At 36.9% G+C, this 22,155-nt stretch overlaps 1 non-coding gene and 1 pseudogene across 1 annotated transcript; one reads left to right on the top strand and one right to left on the bottom strand.

Moving 5' to 3' along the window:
• Positions 1-12,617: 12,617 nt before the first annotated feature.
• Positions 12,618-12,689, bottom strand: TRNAA-GGC (transfer RNA alanine (anticodon GGC)). The gene has a single exon. It is a non-coding gene; the product is annotated as a tRNA-Ala (tRNA).
• Positions 12,690-18,329: 5,640 nt separating this feature from the next.
• LOC102528117 (nucleosome assembly protein 1-like 1) lies at positions 18,330-19,431 on the top strand (annotated as a pseudogene).
• The last annotated feature ends 2,724 nt before the right edge of the window (positions 19,432-22,155 follow it).

The raw sequence follows: 22,155 nt of genomic DNA, 5'->3' as shown, positions 1-22,155 counted from the left end.
TCACTATAACTTAGTTTTGGGATGCTAGGATTTTAAAAAATACTGGTAAGTATAGTTATCACCAACTTGAATAAATCTCAGAAACAATAATAAATAAAAAAACAAGTTGTAGAAAAATATAAATTATTTCACTTACAAAAATCATTTACAACTTAAAACAATGACAATTATTCTTTAGAGACTTATGCATGTTGTAAAGACATAAAAATGTACATGGGAAAGATAATCATTAATTTCAGGATAGAGGCTGCCTTGGGTAGAGTGGGAAGGACTACTAATGAGGAAGTGCACTCAGAGGGCTTTAACATTTTATTTCTTAAGCTGCTTGGGGGTACATGGGTGTTCTTTGTATTTGTACATGTCTTTATGTCTATAATATTTCACAATAAGATAATTAAAACTTCACAAGGGATTTTGATGCACATGCCCTTCTAATCTCTAGACACCAGGAAATACTCAAAATTTTAATAATTATTTAAGTATAAATATTTCAAAAACTAGGATTAATTGTGCCATCATTGGTTCAAGAATTTCCTTTGAAGGGTAAGATAATTAGGTTTTTATTTATTTACCTATTGATTATTTTAATGGAGATGATGCAGGAAAATGGATGTGGGGCATGAGGAGAGCCGTGTTCCACTTCTTGGTGGAGCCCCTTGGACGTGCCCGCCAGGTGTGGGTCCTCGGCTTCACGCAGGAAAGAATTCAAGTGTGAGCCATGGTTGAGTAAAGGTAGATTTATTTGGAGAGATACATACTGCATAGAGCGTAAGGCAAGAGAAAGGCAAGGAAAGAGCTATGAGAGTTGGGTGCTCAGGTTAAAGTAAAGTAGGTGCACCCTCCAAAGACAGAGTGCAGGCCATCTCTGAAGAGGAGGGAGTGAAAAAGGGCAGCCAGGAGTGGTGTTGCCAGTTTTTATGGGCTCTGTAGCTTCACACGCCTACAGGTGGGACCATTCCAACTGCCCTGGGGCAGGGGCTGGGATTCCCAGTTATTGGGCCATGGCCCATTCTTTGGCCTTTTGTGGGCATGTTATCACGCTGTTACAATGAGCATCTGATGAAGCTCAAGGTCTACTGGAAGTCAAACCTCCTGCCGACTTAATCTTCAAGGCCAACCAGGAGTTGAATCTTCCACCATTTTGGTGCTAAATTGCTGTCATTCCTTGAATGGCTGTGCCCTGTCCCCTTCCATCCTGTCCCCTTCCATCCCAGAGGTACTGGGGATTGAACCTAGGACCTTGTGCATGGTAAGTAAGCACTCTACCACTGCACTATATCTTCCTTCCCAAGGAGCATTTTAAACTTCTATTTTGGCCCTTACCCTGTGGTTAACTGTTATCCATTAAGTACATTATACTCCATGAGAGAACAGATAATATTCTATTTAATATTTTAGTCCTCTGAGTACCTGTTGTTATATGCATGCCACATACAGATAAAAAAAGTTAAAAAAGGAAGAAGATTCTAAACCTACTAATTGATCCATATTTTAACATTACTGATTTGCAGGTTTTCTATCATCCTGCAATATTTTAAGGCCTCTCAATATCTACAAACATCAATTTCACATCCACCTCCTCTTTTAAGGTTTTTGGGTCCAAAAGGAGAAGAGCAGGCCCAACGGCCTAATAATACCCATCTCATGCCAGTCTTGTTAAGTCACCACTATAACATTTAGCACACTAGAGAAGGAGAAAGACAGTTGATATAAAGAAAAAAAGGAAAAGAAGATAAAAGATTCTCGTTTAAAACATACAGATTTAGTTCCAGAAAAATCCTTGAGAATTATTCAGTATGGAGATGATGCAGGAAAGTGGATGTGGGACGTGAGGAGGGCAGAGTCTCAGGTCTTAGTTGAGCCCCTGGGACGTGCCCTGCCAGTGTGGGTCCTTGGCTTCACACAGGAAAGAATTCAAGTGCCGAGCAACCATTGAGTAAAGGTAGATTTATTTAGAGAGTGCGTAGAGTGTAAGGCAAGAGAAAGGCAAGGAAAGAGGTGTGGGAATTGGGTGCTCAGGTTAAAGTAAAAGTAGGTGCATACTCCAAAGACAGTGTGGGCCATCTCCAAAGGGGAGAGAGAGCACAAAGCCCCAGTAGGTGTGGTGTTGTCACTTTTTATGGTCTCAGTAGCTTCACGCGCCTACAGGTGGGATCAGTCCAACTACCCTGCGGAAGGGGCTGGGATTACCAGGAATTGGGCCATCGCCCATTCTTTGGCCTTTTGCATTAGCCTTGGGGCTGTCATGGCGCCTGCGGGCATATTATTTGATCACACTGTTACAATGAGCATATAATGAAGATCAAGGTCTATTAGAAGTCAAACCTCTTAATCCTAAGGCCAACTAGGAGGTGAATCTTCCACCATTTTGGCTGCTGTCATTCCTTGAGTGGCTGTGCCCTGCTCACTTCCCTCCTGTCTCATTAATGCTAAGGTGTAAAGAAAAGGGTTATTTAATCATGTCAGGGAAGACTTTCAGGGAAGCTTATCCATGAGTTGAGCCTCGTTTTCTCCACGTCTTTTGTAGATGCCTCCTTATGGTATTTTTTGCACTGTATTGCACCTACTTACAACTTGCCCCTAATTAGACTATTAATGAATGCCTAAATGGTAGAATTAGAATTTTCTGCATTTTTGTTTCTCCTGAACCTAGTAGATAGCATTGCTCAATAAACATTGATTGGAATAAGGACAAGAAAGCAAGAAAAGTGATGGACAGGAAGAAAGTAGACATATCTGGCTCATAGCAGGGAAGAAGTGAAATAAATATGCAGAAAGAATATTAAAGTAAGGGAAGTAAAGGTATTAACTAGGATGAGGTTCAGCCATGACTGATAGAAAACCTTCTCCAAAAAACAATGGCTTATAGAAAAGAGAAGTTCATTTTTCTCTTATAAAAAAGTCTGGAGGTGGATGTTCCAGGGCTGGTAGGAGCCTCACAAATTCTTCTTATTTTGCGACTTACTCAGACATCAGATTTGGTTTTCACCTCATGATCTAAGATGACTGCTTAACCTCCAGTCATCATGTCCTCATTCCAACTAACAGAAAGGACAAAGGGGAGAAGTGCTTACCCTCTCTCTACAAAAATACTTTCTGGATATTGTACACATAACTTCTGCTTACTTCTCGTTGTCCAGAATTTAGCCTTGACCTCACCTAGTTACACGGGGATTTGGAAAATGTAGTCTTTGTTCTGGGTGACCTCATCCCACATGAAAATCAGAGATTTTATTACTAAGGAAGAAGAAGAAGAAGTGAGATTAGTGAATCAAAGGTATAAATATTTTTTATACATTACTATGTTTATTATACATAATATTATATATATTATATATGATATTTTAAATATTAATTGAATACCAGGAAAATGTGCTGTAAAAATGTTTTTCTTTAAAACGAATTCAAGCTTATTTATTTTTTTCCTTTGTAAAAATCTTTCTTGTTACCTACTGTGAATATAACATAGTAGAGTTCGTAAAACCAAGGACTCCAGAGCAGAATGCCTTTATTTAAAATATGGCTCCATAGTTTACTTGCTGTGGCTTTGTAACTTTGGATAAGTCACTTAACCTCTCTAGCTGCAATTTCTTTGTCTGTAAAATGAAAATAGTAATAGTACCTAACTTGCAGGTTGCTACAAAGATGAAATGTATTAATATACATAATATATACAACAGTAAGTGCTCAATAAATATTAACTATTATTATTTATGGTTGAAACTTTAGAACATTCAAACAATTAGAAAGAGTAGGAAAAGTGATCTATAGTTCCACTTCCCCAAAACAACCAATATTAAAATAATGCTGTATTTACTTACAATCTAATTGTTATGGATATTTTTACACAGTTGGAATACTTATGTAATATGATTCATATCCTGCTTTAGTCCAGATCCACTCCTCTTCCTTCTCCATTCTACTTTGTGTCCCCAGAGGTTGACCAATAAGGACTCCATCAATGGGTTCTATTGGGTTCTTCTATATGGATTACCAATAAGGACCACCAGGCAAGCTTATTTACTTTCCACTCCCTCTTTGAGGGATTGCTTTGCATTGGCTGTGTCCCTTTACAGAAGGTTCCAGCTCTTATCAGAGGCTTTCTCTCTCACACAGCTACCCTTTCTGGGATCCTCCCTTCAGATGTAGGAATGATAATAGCTGTTGACAGACCTGAAGCTCTGCAATAATCCTTACTGGTTTCCCTAAACCTTTTGTAAATAACCCCTTTATTAAATCCCCTCAGATTACCCCATTTGAGTGTACCATGTCCTTTCTTCTAGGACTTTGACTGACTCATACACAGGAGAACAAGAATTTTTTCAGAGAGTTTATTTTAGTAGGTGTATAATATTCTATAGTGCCAATGTGCCTTAACAATAGTAGCAATTACTTAATGTATGTGTCAAATACCTTACAGACACCAGTTTTATTCATTTCAACCCCAGGGACTGGTAGTTTACAGATGAGGAAATTGAGCCTCAAGGAACTCTGAAAATTTACTTGCCTTCAGTTACAGAGCTGGTAAGCTGCAAGGTTAGTCTGACTTCAGAATCTATATTCTTCCCATTAAACCTAGTGGTTCCAGAGCCTGGCTCATCATCAGATGAGTGTATGGAGTTTTATTTATTTATTTTTCCTGTGTCCACTCACAGAGACCTTAATTTTGTAGGTCCAGAGTGAGACCCAGAAATCTCTATTTTTATAAAAATTCCTCAGAGGATTCTGATGATCAGTTAGATTTTGAAAGAAATTACCTCATTTTAGGATGCTTATGTTTCCTTTCGTTGGATATTGTGATCATCTGTATATTTGGTTTTTATAAATAAGGCTGCAGTGAAGATGGTTATATACAAAGCTTTGTCTGTAATTAGTATTGTTTACATAGATAAGTCCCAGAAGAGTGATTAGTGAATCAGTGATATAAATATTTTTGATTCTGGATGTTTCATTCAAACATTTATTCACTCAGCTACTCAAATATTCACTTAAAATATACATTCCTTAAATAACAGGTTTCTACTACATAGCACAGGGAACTATACTCAATATCTTGTAGTAACCTATAGTGAGAAAAAGAATATGAAAAGGAATATATGGATGTATCTGTATGAGTGAAACTTTATGCTGTACATCAGAAATTGACACAACATTGTAAACTGCCTATACTTCAGTTAAAAAGTACAGTCTTTCTACAAATATTTACTTACCATGTGCCAAGCACTGTGCTGAGGGTTTGAAATATAACAGCAAGACACACAGTGGGGAGACAGAAATTAAAATAATTATCCAGATGAAATACTTAAGTTTTAATTGTATGAAGAAAAGGTAAAGGGGAATATAATCTGGTTTGGGAATGATTAGTGAAGATATTACTAAGGAAATGATATTTAAATTGAGGCTTGATGAATGAGTAGAAGTTAGCTATGCAGAGAGAAAGGAGATCGCATTCCAGGCAGAGAAAGTAACATATGCAAAGGCTCAAAGGTGTGGGAGAATTTGGAAAGTAACATAAAATTAGATTTATGACTAAGAAGACAGTATAGATATACTGAAGTGAAGCAAGAGTGAATGAAAAGGGATGAATTAAGAAGTTATTGCAGTGGTTTATGAGGGACATGTAGTAAAAAGACATGATTGACGACTTGAAGTGGTATCACTTACCAGAAAAGTAAGTGGATAGATTACAGATTTGTGTAGAAAGTAGGATCTATAGGACTCGTTGATTAATTGTATAAAAGTGGTAAAGAAAAAGAAGAGAATGAATCCCAGGTTTCTGGTACAGACAAGTGGCTGAATGATGTTATTTGCCAAGAGAGGGACAGTGGAGGCAGACAAGGTTTGCAAGCGATCATCGTGAATATGGTTTTGGCAGTACTGAGTTTTGAGATGACCAAATATGTGATGTCTGAGTGGAGATGTTGAGTTGGGAGTAAGAGACAGTGATCTGGAGCTCAGAAGAGAAATCTTGTGTAAAGAAACAAAATTGATACTGAAAACACTGAAGTGGATGGAATGTATAGTGTAAAGAAAGAGTATACAGAGTGTCAAGAAGAGAAGGTTAATGACTGCACGTGGAAGAGCCTAACATTGAAGGGCTGGATAAAGAAGAAGGTCCAAAAGAAAACTGAAAAATAATGACCACAGAAGCAGGAGGAAAACCAAATGTGTGTGTTGTAATGGAAATTCAAGAGAAAAGAGATGTTTCACTGGAAAGCTGTCAAAAAGTCAAAAGTTTTTGAGTGATCAAGATGAAAATGAAAAGCAATGATTAAATTTAGCAAGAGAAGTTGATGGAATGAGTTGAGAAGTGAATGGTATGCACAAAATAATATTTCATCAAATGAACAAAGATAATCACTGCAGTACTCATTGTGGAAAAATTGGACTATCTCCTACTATGGCAAAGGATAGATACACTGTGACAGTCATACAATGGGATTCTAAAATGTAATAAAAATAAATGGACTAACATTATAGGTATCAATATGAATAAATGTAAAAATTAACTCAAAACAGATCACAGATTAAAAGTAAAATGTAAAACTATAAACGTCTACCTGAAACAGAAAAATTGGAACCTAAGCTGCCTCGATGAAGAATTCTTAGATATGACACCAAAAGCATGCTCCATTTAAAATTTTTTGATAAATTGGACTTGTTAAAATTAAAAGCTTTTGCTCTGATTTGCAAACCACATATCTGATAAAGGATTTGTATCTGGAATATGCAAAGAATCCTTGACAGTTAAAAAATAAATCCAATTAGAAGATTGGTAAAAGACATGAAGAGACTTTTCACCAAATAAGATATACTTTACTCATGCAAATAAGATGTTTAACTTCACTAGCCATTAGTGAAATGCAAATTAAGACTATAATGAGATATCACTGCACATCTATTAGAGAAGATATAATAAACAAAAAAATAGTGGTGATAGCAAATGCTGGTGAGAATGCTGAGCAACTCACTGTTTGTGGGAATGCACAGTGATACAACCACACTGGAAACAAATATGGCAGTTCCTTAAAGAACGAAACATACATTAACCACACAACCGCAGCACTTGCACACCTGGATGTAAACATGTATACTAGAGAAATGAAAATTTATGTTCACATATAAACTGTTCATGAATGTTCATAGCAGCTTTATTTGTAATAGCCTTCATCTGGAACTCAGTGAAATGTCCTTCAGTAGGTGAATGGTTAAATAAACTGTGGTACATCCATACCATGAAATACTCAGCAGTAAAAGGAACAAACTATTGATAAATGCAACAACTTAGAAGGATCTCAAGGGCATTATGCAGAGTGAAAAAGCCAAACTGAAAAGGATTGGTACTGAGTGATTCCATTTATACAGCTTTGTAGAAATGACAAAATTATAGAGATGGAAAATAAATTAGTGGTTGTCAGGGCTTGTATGGTGGATATGTGTCACTATAAGAGGGTAGCACAAGGGAAATCTTTGTGGTAATAGAAAGTTCTGTGTCTCAATTGTAATAGTAGTTACAAAAATCTACATATGTGATAAAATGGCATAGAGCTATATACACACATTGTACTGGTGTCAATTTCCTGGTTTTAATATTGTGCTATAGTTACGTAAAATGTGATTTGGGGGGAAACTGGATGAAGGGTATACAGGACCTCTCTATCTTTGCAACTTCCTGTGACACCATAATTATTTCAAAATTAAAACTTAAGAAAATAATGATGGATAAGAAGCAAGTTGCAAATATATATAGTGACATATTCATGTAAAATTTTAACACACAAATCCATAGTATATATTGTTTAGGGCTATGTTAATTTATAGTAGCGTGAATAAAGTGAAATTGTTTATTTTATAGTTCAAAAAGATTAAGTATTAAAATTTTGTATAGTCAAACTTAATGGTAAAGTTTGAATACATGCAAGGATGGTAATGATACACATCAATTTGAGAATAATGACTGCTTTAGGGAAAGGAGATAGAGGAGATGGGGATAAGGCTTTTGGTGTATCCATAATAGGAAGGAAGTATAGAAAAATATAAAAGTTTGCTTGCAAAGAGTAGTAGAGAAATGAGACCTGATTTGGAAGGTGGGGAGATGGAGTTTTTGCTATTTATGTTGGGACAGACTACACCTTATTTCAATATTGAAGGAAAATATTCAGTAGAAAGTTGAAAATTCAGTAAGAGAGATGGCAACGAGTCCAAAGATAAGGTGAAGAATCATCAAAATGGGAATAATTGAACACGTAAGCTGGAAACATTGAAGGTTATGGTTAACGAGTAGTGAAAGACAGAATATACAAATGGACAATGGCCAAACCACATATGACAACAGAATACTGACAACCACCTCTGCAGCAATGGGCACAAAATTGATCAGGACTTGGTCAATGACTACCAGTTCCTCAGTCACCCCCTCCCCTTTTTTGGCCCTCCCTTCTAACTCAGAACAAGAGAAAGCCAAATGTACTCCCTAAACCATTTGTATAACATACCTCATTTCTAGCTAGCCCACCACCAGCTTCCCCATGCCAACAAACACTGATCAGAGCATACTTGAAGTCTTCTCTCTCTCTCTTTTTTTAACTATAAAGCTTTCCTGCTTGCCAAAAGCAAGTGATGGTGTCTGACTTCTTTGCCATTGCAATCTCTGAATAAAAAGCCTCTGCTTTCATTTCGATGATCTTCATTTATTTCCATGGTAGAAAGGTTGAATGCATGATTTTGAAGGTAGATTTATGATTCTCTGTGTGAGAGACTGAGGTGGAGTAAGAAATCAGTTGAAAGATGGGGATATCAAGAAACTGCAAAGACAGACTTTGCATAGATGGTCTTTGTAGATGTTAAAACTCAGAAAACTGGCTTTAAGAGAAAATGACTGTTGTCAAAAGTGCTAAAATAAATGAGAGAAAGTGGCTGAGAAGTCAACAGTAGCAAGACATTTTCAGGAATGAGGTGGGGATAGTGTTGTTTTCATACTTAGCTTTGAGGTAGCACTTTCAGTCGTCCCTTGAAGAAATGCCAGTAGGCTGAGGATCAACTGTGAAAAAGAGTACCTGTCTCTGTCCTAGTAGTGAGAGAGGCAGGTATTAGAGTGAATGTGCTAAGTTCTGTATCAGAGAAGTAAGAGCGCTATGGAAGCACCACAAGATGAAACCTAGTCAAGATTTTGAGCAAGATTTTGAGCTAGTGAGTTCAAAGTATTGGTCAAAAATAGTTGATATTATAAACCACAGAGAATTTTACTCAGTAAAATAGGGGAGAAAGTGTGGAAGGGGTATGTTTCTCTTAAGTAAAAGCAGTCTGAGCAGGAGACAAACTACCTCTCAAGGTTTGCCAGCGGGTAGGAGAAGGGGAAGAATGAGGCAGACCCAAGGAGAGAACAGAGGGAGAGTCCTCGAGGGGAGGGGCAAAAGGATAGAGAGAGAGAGAAGAAAGACAGGGAGGGAGAGGAAAAGATGGAGGGAGGTAGGGAAGGAGAAAGGGATGAAGAAGGAGAGAGGTAGGGAGGGAGTATCGGAGAAAGGGAGAAAGACAGACAGACAGACTAGAGACTAAGAGGGTGTTTGGTTTGGCTTGCGATAGCTTTCTGTTCCTGGTTCTCTGTTTCTGTCTGTTTCTGTTCCTGGCTTTGGTTCAAACCAATGGGTTCATGAGATTCTTAAGTAAGACAAGAAAATGTAATAAAGACTCTTGTACTTCTCAAATTGTGTCTTTGTTTGTCTTGTGTGGGGGCTAGTGGGTAATGTAGAACCAAAGTTGATCAGTTTTTCAAGCATTTAGGGCACTGCGGTTGAAACTGTCTAACAGCCCTATTGCATAAGGCTCAGAGTTCTGACGGATGACGTTGGAGCCTCAGGGGCTTGAAGTCAACAGCAGCTTTTCCAAGGGCCCCCACCTTCTTGCCTCATTGACTCTATTCAGAAGCAGCCAGGACTTCGTGTCTGCAGCTGCTGGGGTAGAAGTGTAGCTTCTTTGATTGGCTGAGGGTCTGGCCCTAGGAAACTGTGAGCCCTCTGTTCTTGGCTATTTCCAAGATCTTTCCCCACTTGTTTCCTATGGCACAGTGATTCAGATCACTCTTGAGGTAGGTCAGCATTGTCCCCATCATCTGTCTCTTTCTGGGTGGTACCACTTTGAGATCATGGTACTACTAATTCTTATGTCTTTCTTCCCTAAGCCATCAGACACAGGTTTATCAAAACATCTACCTTCTGTTTTTCACTTCCTACTGACAATACTAAATACTAACAAGGCGGGGCTCTGAGGCTGCCTGTTTTGGGATTTACATGATTGATTGATATTTCTACTGGCATTTAGTTTTAGTTTCCCACAACAGAAACACACAAGCATCTTTCATTCTCTTCTCAATCCCCCTTTCAATTTAACAAGCTCCTCTCAAGGCAGGTTCTTAATGAGCCCTTGGTGTGCAGAAAAGACTGTAATGTTATTAATTTAAATTCCAGCAAGTGATATGTGGTAATTTATTTAACCATTCTCCTCTTGTTGGACATTTAGATTGTTTCCAATATTTGATTTTATGATTAATTACTATAAGGCATATCTTTATGCATGAAAGTTTTTCTGTATTTAAGAAAATAATTCCTCCCTGATTTTCCAGAGTTTTCAACACCACCAGCATGTAAATATGTTTTACATATTTATATTGTTTACTACTGAGCCTGTAAGTATAGAATAATAACATTAACTGTCCCCACTAGCCCCCCTTTCCCCCTCTCTGCTTAGTTTTCTTTGAACCTCTAAGTTCAAAGAAAATTCTCCCACATCTCCCTCTGTAAAATGCCTGTGAATTCCATTTTTCACATTATCATTGCCATTTTCTTCCCACATAGACCTATCTTCTAGAGGTGTCTGTCTTCAGACTCAGACCTGTACTGATTTCTTTCTAGACCTATCACATAGAAGTTTTGTGGATCTGATGACCTACACTTTCTTGGTTTATTCTCTTATTTTGCTGGAGTGCATCCTCCAAAAGCATCCTGACAAAGGGTTGCAAAGAAGATAAGCATTTTGATACTATCCATGTCTAAATATATCTAACTTAAAAATCATTTCCAATTTAGAATTTTGAGGTCAGTGATCCATTGTCTTCTTTCTTTTCTCCCTTCCTTCCTCCCTTCTTTTCTTTCTTTTTTTCTTTCTTTGAAGGCTTCTATAATCATCTTTCTTATGTTCTGAAATTTCAAGTTGATATGTCTTTGTGTTGCTGTTTTAAAATGTATTATATCTGGCACTCAGTATGCTCTTTTTTTTAAAAAAATTGAGATACAATTGACACATGACATTATATTAGTTATATTAGGTATACAGCATAATGATTTCATATTTGTATATTTAATATGCCCTTTTAAACTGGAGACTTGGCCTTTATTTCTGGGAAATGTTTTTGTGCTATTTCCTTGATAATTTTTTACCCACTGTTTTCTCTTTTGGAAACTCTTTTAGTTAGATGTTGAACCTCTAGTTTAATCCTTTAATTTTCTTATCTTTTTTACTTCGTCCTCGTTTTTAATTTCTAAAAGCACATTTTGTTCTCTTTTCCTCCCTTCTCCCTTTCATTTTCCTCCCTCTCTCCTATTTCTTCCTTCTTTCCTGAGAGACTTTCATGGTTCTAAAATCTTATCTCCCTGAGAATATCAATTTACTTTTTGAAATGTTCTTCTACCATCTGCATTCTCTGTTTTCTCTTCTCCCGGGTTCTTCCCCCGCCCCGGGTTTATTTGTTTTGGTCTCTGTCTTTACGGTTAGAACCTTTCCTCAAAGATCTGATGATCCTTGGATGTTTGTTCAGATTTTTAAACGAATGGCTGCAAGCCTGATTGGAAGCTCTGTGTGAGTAGGCAGGTCTTGTCAGCTGTGGGCTTATTTTTAAAGAGGGTAGTCTGCCGGCTTGCGGGTGTGGGTGTGGGTGTGGGTGTGGTTCTCCCAAATGTCAGTGTGTGTAGGTATTTTCTCTGTAGCAATTTAGTTTATTAAGAGAAAGAGCCTCAAATCTGCTTTTGGGGAGGATAAACCTGGCAGTTGGCGCTGCAGCACAGGGTGAGGTAAGGGGACTGAGGCATCTCAGTTCGGTCCGCAGACTTTCATTAAATCCTCATGCCTGCCCTCCTCCTGCTGGTTGCTGCCCAGAAGCCTGTCTCCAGATAAAGTACTGACGGAGTGGGGGAGGGGTGAATGCATGACTGATGGGAGTGGGGGAGGGGCTTGTAGCTCCAACTGCTGCTTTGCCCGTCTTTTTAGACACCCAGCATTGCTTTCAATGCCTCATTCTTACCACTGCCTTCCCGGGTACTACACGCTTCAATCCTAAGGCTTCCTAGGGGGAGTTGTCTTGCTTCTTAAGGATGTTCTCCAACAAACTCTGATCTTCCTCTTTTCTGCTAACCCTCCATCTGCTTTTTGTCTTCATATATTGGGATTTGGGGGTACAGATATTTCCTAGTTTTATTAAAGATGGGATTTGTGTTTTTGTTTCTTGTTCTGATTGTGTTTGGAGGAAATTTTCAAAAGAAGAGTTTAGAAAGGTCAATGATCAGCCATCTTAAACTCTTTTTTGGGGGGGGTTGGTAATTAGGTATTTATTTTAATTTTTTTAATGGAGGTACTGGGGATTGAACCCAGGGCATCGTGCATGCCAAACACATGCTCTACCACTGAGCTATACCCCCACCCCCAATGATCAGACATCTTAATCTTGGAAATTGTGGAGGTGATTTCCACACTTATTTAAATCATCACTATCCAAACTTTCTTGAAAAAAAAAATCAATAGTATTCAGAAAGCAGTTTTCTTTGCACGTACTCTGCTCAATGGCAGTGCCAAGCAGTGCTATGCCTAGCTATACTGGAGCCTGAGACAAAAGAGAAAATTACTAATACTGATCCTATTTTTAAATTCCTGATATTTTTATAGGGTTTTTGCACCAATTTTGAGTTTTAAATATATTGTATTAAATATTATTTGTCTTGATTACTGAATTTTTTTGGCACCCCTTAAATATTACCCCCTGGTTGAGTGACTTCATCTTAATCCTGGCCCTGGGGGGTGTCACATTCTTCATCAGCTACCCTCACCTCCATAAGCCACTACAAATAAACATATAATGTAAGTAAAAGTAGTCTGTGTGTGCTATGCACACTTTCAGCTTCAGGACAAATCCCATAGTCGCCGTTTCAATCAGTTTACCTACAAGAGCACCTACGTAGGTGTTTCTGAGTCCTCTCCTCTGTTCATAGTAGAGTTGGTTTCTTTCTAGGGAATAGAGGACTGGGTCAAAGTGACTTTCTTGAACTACTATTACTTGTCTGTGTCCAGGTAATTATGGAAATTGAGAACAAGCATTTAGAAACTTTTATAGTAATTTGACAGAATAATTTATGTTTGTTGAATTTAATAATAAAAATGTCAACTTATATTTTTGATGTCTTTGTTCTTCTTAAATTAATTTTCTAGGAATTAATTTTTATCATATTTTACAGAAGTATTAGTTGGTGATGGATTGGGAAGAAAAAACTAGGCTTTCCTCATAGGTAATTTGAAAAATCTAAGTCTGGAGAGCATTCTTGGGATTTAACAAAGAGTCAAAGTTTTCATGATATTGGACTTGGCAATGGTCTCTTGGATATAACATCAAAAGCATATGCAACAAAGGCAAAAGTAGACAAATGGAACTACTTCAAACTAAAACTTTTGTGCATCAGAGGACACAGTCAATGGAATAAAAAAGCAACCTACCAAATGGGAGATTATTTTTGTAAATCATTTATCTGACAAGGGGTAAATATCTAGAATATATAAAGAACTCCTATATCTCAAAAATCAAATAACTCAGTTAAAAAGTGGGCAAAGAATTTGAATAGACATTTCTCCAAAGGTGATGTACAAATAAGCAACACACATAAGAAAAGATTCTCAACACCTGTATTCATCAGGAAAATGCAAATCAAAACCACAATGAGATATCATCTCACATCCATTAGAATGGTCACTATCAAAAAGAAAAAAAAAAAGGAAAATAACAAATGTTGGGGAAGATGTGAAGAAATTGGAGCCCTTGTGTGCTATTGGTGGAAATGTAAAATGGTGCAACTGCTATGGAAAACATAATGGCAGCTTTTTAAAAAATTAAAAATAGAACTGCTGTATAATCCAGCAATCCTACTTCTGGGTATATACTGAAAAGAACTGAAAACAAGATATCAAAGAGATATTTGCACACCCACATTCATTCAGCACTAGTCACAATATCCAAGAGGTGGAAGCAAACTAAATGCTCATTGACAGATGAAAGGCTAAACAAAATGTAGTGTATATACAGAATACAATACTATTCAGCCTTAAAAAGTAAGAAAATCGTGTCATATGCTACAGCATGGGTGAATCTTAAGGACATTATGCTAAGTGAAATATGCCAGTCACAAAAAGCTGGGGTTGGGGGAAGGGATAAATTAAGAGTTTGGGATTGACAGATACACATCACTATTAAAAAAATAGATAAACAACAAGGAACTACTGCATAGTACAGGGAACTATGTTCAATTTCTTGTTATAAGCTGTAATGGAAAAGAACTTGAAAAAAATGCATATATATGTATAACTGAATCACTTTGCTGTACACCTGAACCTAACATTGTAACTCAACTACACTTCAATAAAAAAATTAAAAAAAAACACAAAAAGCCAAATATTGTATGATTCCACTTATATGAAGTATCTAAAGTGGTCAAATTCATAGAAACAAAAGGTAAAATGGTGATTACTAGAGGCAGAGGGCAGGGGAAAGGGGAGCTGTTGTTTAATGGGAAAAGAATTTCAGATTTGCAAGATGAGAAAGTTCTAGGGATCTGTTTCACAGCAATGTGAGTAAACGTACTACTGAACTGCACTCTTAAAAATGGGTAAGATGGTGAATTTTATGTTATGTGCTTTTTTTTTAACCACAATTTCAAAAAGAGAGAGAAAAAAAAAACTAAGGGAAGTTGGCTTGTCTCTTATCTCCTCTGTATTAGTTTTTTTTGCTGCATAAAAAATTATCGCAGACTTATAGTTTAAAACAACATGCATGGGTCAGGAGTCTTGTCTGGGTTAGCTGGGTCCTTTGGTCAGGGTCTTGCCAGGCTGAAATCAAGGTGTTGACCATGGCTACAATCTCATCTGAAGCTCAGGGTCCCCTTTCAAGCTCATTGTGAATGTTGGTAGAATTTAATTCCTTATGGTTATGTAATTGAGGTTCCTGTTTCTTGCTAGCTGTTTGCTGAAGACTGCTCTCACCTCCTAGAGGCTGCCCTCAGATCCTTGCCACATGGCACCTTATCACAACATAACAGTTTGCTTCATCTTTAAGGCCATCAGGAAATCATCTCTCTGACAGTTCACCTACTTTTAAAGAGCTCACCTGATTAGGGCAGGTCCACTAAAGATAATCTCCTTTTTGATTAACCCAAGGTCCACTGATTAGTAATCTAATCATGGGGCCAATACTCGATCATATTCACTTGGTCTCACTCAAAGAGAGGTATTTATACACAAGATATATACACTAGAGGGCAGGAATCATTGGCGTCATCTTAGAATTCTGCTATCAAACCTTCCCCCCTTTGTTGAAAGTCATGAAATACCTCACAGGACTTGTGGGATAAGACAGCCTTAAATGGGGAAGAAAACACTATGGTGATTTTTTTTTTGTAGCAAAGAACTTTTTTTTGTTACTTTTTTTGAGGTATAGTTAATTTATAGTATTATATGTTTCATATGTACAACATAGTGATTCAAAATTTTTACAGATTATATTCAATTTATGCTTATTATAAAATATTGTCTATATTCCCTGTGCTGTAGCAAGTAACTTCTTGCATAGTAACATGACATTACGTTTTCTGTTGACTCAAAACAATGATATATATTTATATTCTTTTCAGATCATATTTCTTTTATTTCCAGAAGTCATAAATTTATATATTTTAAGCTTTGTTTAAAGTACTAACTGTATGAGGAAAATCCATCTCCAATGTTTATATTATAGTTACCATGAGCCCTGAGAAATGTTACTTCTTCAGTACGATGGAAATAATACTAAACTAAGGATGTGACTAGATTGGGAACTTTTAAAACCATTTTTTTGCATCAGAAATTTTATAAGTGGACAAAGAAGTAAAAATCTAATGCTACAAAAGGCAATATCGTAAATCAAAGTATGTATACCTTTTATGGCACACATGTAATTTCACATGTATTTAAGAGAAACCTATAAAATAATAATAACAGTAATAATCAGGCAACATAATAATCTATGGAAAGTATTGGCTTTTTAAGAAAAAACAAACGAATATTTTTTGAGATATCATTCACATACCATAAAATTCACCCATTTCAAATGTACAGTGGTTTTAGTATATTCACAGAGTTGTGCAACCATCACTATAATCTAAGTTAGGAATATTTTCATGGTCTTAAAAAGAAACTCCTTACATAGTGGCAGTCACAATCCCTATTCCACCTGCTCTAATCCTAACTGACTAATCTACATTCCGTTTCTACAGGCTTGCTTATTCTAAACTTTATATATATATATATATACCATATATATATATATATATACATGGAATTATATAACATGAGTCTGACTTCTGTGTCTGGCTTCTGTTACTTAGCATAATATTTTCAAGGTTCATCTATGTTATGGCACAAATTGATATTTCTTCTTACAGACGAATTTTGTGGTTCCATTGTATGGCTGTACCACATTTTATCTAGCCATTCATCAATTGTTGGACATTGGGCTGTTTCCACTTTTTGTCTGAGTAATGCTGCTATGAATGTTCATATATACATTTTTGAGAGGATAAATTGTGTTTTCATTTCTCTTATGTATATATCTGAAAGTGGAATAGCTGTATCATTTGGTAACTCTATGTTTAATTTTTGAGGAACTGCCTGACTACTTTCCAAAGCAGCTGCACTCCCAATAGCAATGTATGATGGTTCCAATTTCTCTATATCCTTGTCAACACTTGTTATTGTTCATCTTTTTTATTGTAGTCATCTCAGTGGGTGTGAAGATTACTGACTTTTAAGTTAATTAGAATCATATGCCTAATCCAAATATGACCAACTCACTTCCATTCAATGGTCCCAATTTTGTTTTTCAGACTGCATTCCAAAGGTGGACTATAGCATAGGACACCTTCCATGTTGCTATCTCTGGCCTCTTTTTCTGCCAGTTCTGTTCCCTGCACTTTATACTCTGAATTGTATGAAGTTTTCTGTATGCACTTCACTACCTCTAACCTCTGAAACTTTCTTTCTGCTTTTCTCTCTGCCTAGATATCCCCCCCCATCTTTTTGCCTAATTTTTACTCATGCTCTAAGACCCAGGAATTCATTTCTCATATTGCTCTTCTCTAAATTCCCAGGTGTTACTACTTTTTTCTGCTAGGTATTACCTTATGAATACTACAACTGTTTGAGGCAGGAAATATTATCCGAATTTTATACATAAGGAAACTGCCCCTTAGAGAGAACGAGAGACGGAGACATTAGTAACTTGCCAAAAGTCACACCATAAGGGAGTGGCACAGATTGAATTAAATGCTTTTCCTCTGTGCTTTCATGGTAGTCTCTGCACACATGGGTTCTTTATCTCATTACATTTATTTAGCTCCTTATATCTCCCCATTCAATCATTCATTCATTTAACCATTAATTCCCCAAATACTTATTTATAGTTTACCATATGTCGGGCACTGTGGCAGGTGCTAGGGACACGATGCTGACAAGACAGATCCTATATGGGACCTCACTGAACTTAAGAGTCTATTGGGGTGTACAAATGACTCAATTAATGGATATGTGATGTGGTAGCAAGTAGCAGGGGGATTGAATCAATAGTTAAAGAAACCTGGGGAAAAAATGACTTTGAAACTGATAAATATAAGAATGACTAGGGGTTAATGAGGTAAATACCTCATTATGGTGTTTGGCTTGGAAATGACAGGTAGCATGTCATACTGTATGTTCTCTCTTTTCTCTCTTTTTTAAGCCCCCAAATTTAGTGGCTTAAGAAACAAATATTTGCTTTTTCAGTGCCATCTGCTGATGGTGCTGCCTCCCGCTCCCCTCCGCTGCCTCCCTGAGTCACTGCTTGTGCAGCTCTGGCCACCTGGCTCCCCGTGCTAGCCACCAATATTTGAAGTCCTCACAACAATGTAGACATTGACAACAAAGAACAGTCTGAACTTGATCAACATTTGGCTGATGTTGAAAAAGTAGAAAAAGAAACAAAAATTGAAGCATGCCAGCTGACTGTTCAAATGCAGCAAAATCCTCAGATTCTTGCAGTCCTTCAAGAAAGACCTGATGGTCTGGTAGAAACATCAACAGGATACATTGAAAACTTGCCTAGGGTAGTTATAAGATGAGCAGTGCTCTCGAAAACCTTCAAGTTAAATGTACACAGACAACAGCCAAATTCTATGAGGAAGTTCATGATCTTGAAAGAAAGTATGCTGTTCTCTCTCAGCCTCTCTATTTATAAGCGATTTAAGATCATCAATGCAATTTATGAACCTATAGAAGAAGAATGTGAATGGAAACCAGAATAGGAAGGTGAAATTTTGGAGGAGTTGAAAAAAAAGGCCAACATTGAAGATGAGGAAAAAGATAAAAAGAAAGAAGACCACAAGGAAATTCCTGAATTTTGGTTGACTGTTTTTAAGAATGTTGACTTACTTAGTGGTATGTTTTAGGAACATGATAAACTTATTATGAAGCATTTAAAAGATATTAAAGGGAAGTTTTTAGCTGCAGGCCAGCCTATGAGTTTTGAATTTCACTTTGAACCCAGTGAATATTTCACAAATGAAGTGTTGACAAAGACATATAGGATGGAGTCAGAACCAGATGATTCTGATCTCTTTTCTTTTGATGGCCCAAAAATCATGGGTTGTAAAGGTGCCAGATAGATTGAAAAAAAAAGGGTACAGATTGTCACTTTGAGAACCATTAAGAAGCAGAAACATAAGGGGCTTGGGACAGTTCATACTGTGACCAAAACAGTTTCTAATGACACTTGCTTAAATTTTTTTGCCCTCTGCATGTTGCTGCGGAAGTTATCCTTGCTGCAGACTTTGAAAGTGGTCACTTTTTATATGATTGTATCATCCCCAGATCAATGTCATACTTAACTGGAGAAGCTACTGAAGAAGAAGACAATGATGATGATGAAGAAGGTGAAGAGGAGGATGAGGAAAGGGAAGAAGAAGGAGATAAGGAAAATAATCCAGATTGTAACTCTAAGAAGAAATTAAACCCAAGAGGGCAAGCAGCAGTGAAGCAGGATGTATGTGGCCTTGAGGATAACCTCCACAGGTCTTCCATCTGCTTCCCCGGAAAAGAACAATTTCCATAATTTGACAAGCCTATTTCAAGTTTTTGTTGTTGTTGTTTATTTGTTTGGTGTTTTTGTTTGATTTTTGTGGGGTCTTTTTTAGCCTAAAATAAAAATGTCAAATCACCAAAAATTTTTAAATTATCTCATATTTTCTGTGGTCAGGAATTTGGAAGTGACTTAACGGGTAATTGTGGCTCAAAATCTCTCATGAGTTTGCCATCAAGACCGTAGCTGGGACTGTAGTCATCTGGATGCCTGACAAAGTTTGGAGGATCTGCTTCCAAGATGGCTCACTCACATGGCTGGTGGAAGAGGCCTGAGTTCCCAACCACATGAGTCTCTCTACAGGGCTGCTTGAGTATCTTTGAAATATGGCAGCTTCCCCAAGAGACATCAAGTCCACAGTGCCTTTTATGACCTTGTCTTAGAAGTCATACAACATCACTTCTACCACATTCTATTCATTAGAAGTGAGTCACTAAATCTACCCCATACTTAAGGGGAGAAGTATGCTTCAATTTCTTGAAAGAAGGAGTGTCAAAGATCTTGTAAACATATTTTAAAACCACCACACATCTTCAGGGAAATGACAACAATAACAACAACAAAGTTCAGCATGGCTAGAATTAGAGTAAAGGAGGATGAAGAGAAGACTGGTGAGTGATGACACTGGAAAAATTAGCTGGAGCCAGAGTCCTTATTGCCCTATTAATCTTAGTGATTTAGCTTTTATTTTAAGAGCAGGGGAAACTATTGAAAAGTTTTCTTTTTTTAAAGCTCTATTGAAATATAATTCATAAACCAAGCAATTCATCCATTTAAAGTGTTCAATTCAATGGCTTTTAGTATATTCACAAAATTGTGCATTTATCTCTACAATCAATTTTAGGACATTTACCCCCAAAGAAGTAACTTTAGTTGTTACTCCTTATCCCCCATTCCTAGGCAACCACTAATCTACTTTTTATCTCTATCCATTTGCCTATTGTGGGCCTTTCATATAAATGGAATCATACAATATGTGATCCTTTGTGACTGGCTTCTTGCATTTACCATGTTTTCAGGTTTCATCTATGTTGCAGTATGGATAAATACTTCATTTTTTTTTAATGGATGAAGAATATTCTATTGCATGGATATATCACATTTCATTTATTAGTTGATTGACATTTGGGTTATTTCTATTTTTTGCCTATTATGAATAATGTGGCTACAAACATTCAAGTACAAGATTTTGCATGGACATGTTTTTATTTCTCTTGGGTATATACCTAGAAGTGGAATTTCTGGATCATGTAATAACTATATGTTTAACTTTTTGAGGAACTGCTACCCTGTGTCCCATTTGCCTGCACCATTTTACATTCCTCCTAGCAATATATGAGAGTTCTAATTTCTTCACATCTTTGCCAATACATGTTATTGTCCATCGTTTTTTGGATAACAGCCATCCTAGTGGGTATGATAAGGCATTTCATTGTGTTTTTAATTTGCATTTCTGTTTTGAAATGTAGGTTTTGTTATTATTCAGGAATGGCAAGGTCAACAGATTGAAAAGCGATTGAAAAGATAGCTGTTATGCCATTGCAGAGGGAGCCACAAGGGGAAGTACCAAGTTCAGTCTGGAGGGGAGAGGAATGTAGTCAAGAGTTTTTATTGTGGTTTCTGTGGGAAGGAACAGGTAGGGCAGAGTAAGCAGGTTTAAGATTGGCCAGGTTGAATAATTTCCATAGCCCAGGGACATAGGGGCTGCTCCCACTGGTCTGTTATCTGGCCCTTGGGGCTTAGGTACAGAAATAGTGGCCTGGAGTGAAAGAATCTGATAAAGGAGGTGATTGACTGGTATGGACTCTGGATTGGTTGGTTTGCATATGAAAGGCATGCCTGAAGGCAAGTCTTTTACTGTCTATAAAAATTGGCTAACCCTGGGAAAGGAAAGTGCTTCAGGGTTAGCAAGGCCCCCAGATATCAAAGTGTCAGAAATACAGGATTAATACAATTCTCCTGATAGTTAATAATGTGGAATATCTTTTCATATGCTTATTGGCCATTTGTATATCTTTGGAGAAGTGTCTGCTCAGATCCTTTGCCCATTTTTAAATTAGGTTGTCTTTTTATTATTGAGTTGCAATTGTTCTTTATACATTCTAGCTAATCATATATTTAACATATTTTACAAATCATATGTATCAAATATATGATTTGCAAAATATGTCTCCTAGTCTGTGGATTTTTTTTTTTCCTTCACTTTCTTGATGTTGTCTTTTGGAGCACAAAAGGGAAACTTTAAAGGAAAGTGACCTAACTAGACTTATATTTTATAAAGAATACTCTGTTGGCAGTATAGCTAATTGTGTGTGCGTGAGCAAGGCTGGGGAAGTAAAACCAGTGAGGAGTCAGTTGCAGTGATCTAAGAAAGAGATAAAGATGCCTGGAATAGAGCAGTAGTGCAAGAACGGAGAGAAATGGGGCTTAGTAGGAGCTGGAATGTCTGAGATTTGGAAATTTATTGCTTATTGCTGAGAAGTACAGAGTGTAATAAAGACAGAAAAATCATGAATGAAGGCCAGGTATTTGGAAACTTCAGGACACACTGTAACTGTAATTAAAAGGACACTAGAGATGAATTTTCTTCATTAGTTAGTACTTTAAACAAAATTTAAATATATAAAATTCTAACTTTTGGAGCTAAAAGGAATGCAATCTAAATGGAATATAACTATTTAAATATTCAATATTTAATTTTT

Source organism: Vicugna pacos, chromosome 2, assembly GCF_048564905.1.
Source record: "Vicugna pacos chromosome 2, VicPac4, whole genome shotgun sequence".
In the NCBI taxonomy this organism is placed as follows: Eukaryota; Metazoa; Chordata; class Mammalia; order Artiodactyla; family Camelidae; genus Vicugna; species Vicugna pacos.
Note: the sequence above shows the minus strand (reverse complement) of the source record. Positions and strands in the feature narration are given on the sequence as shown.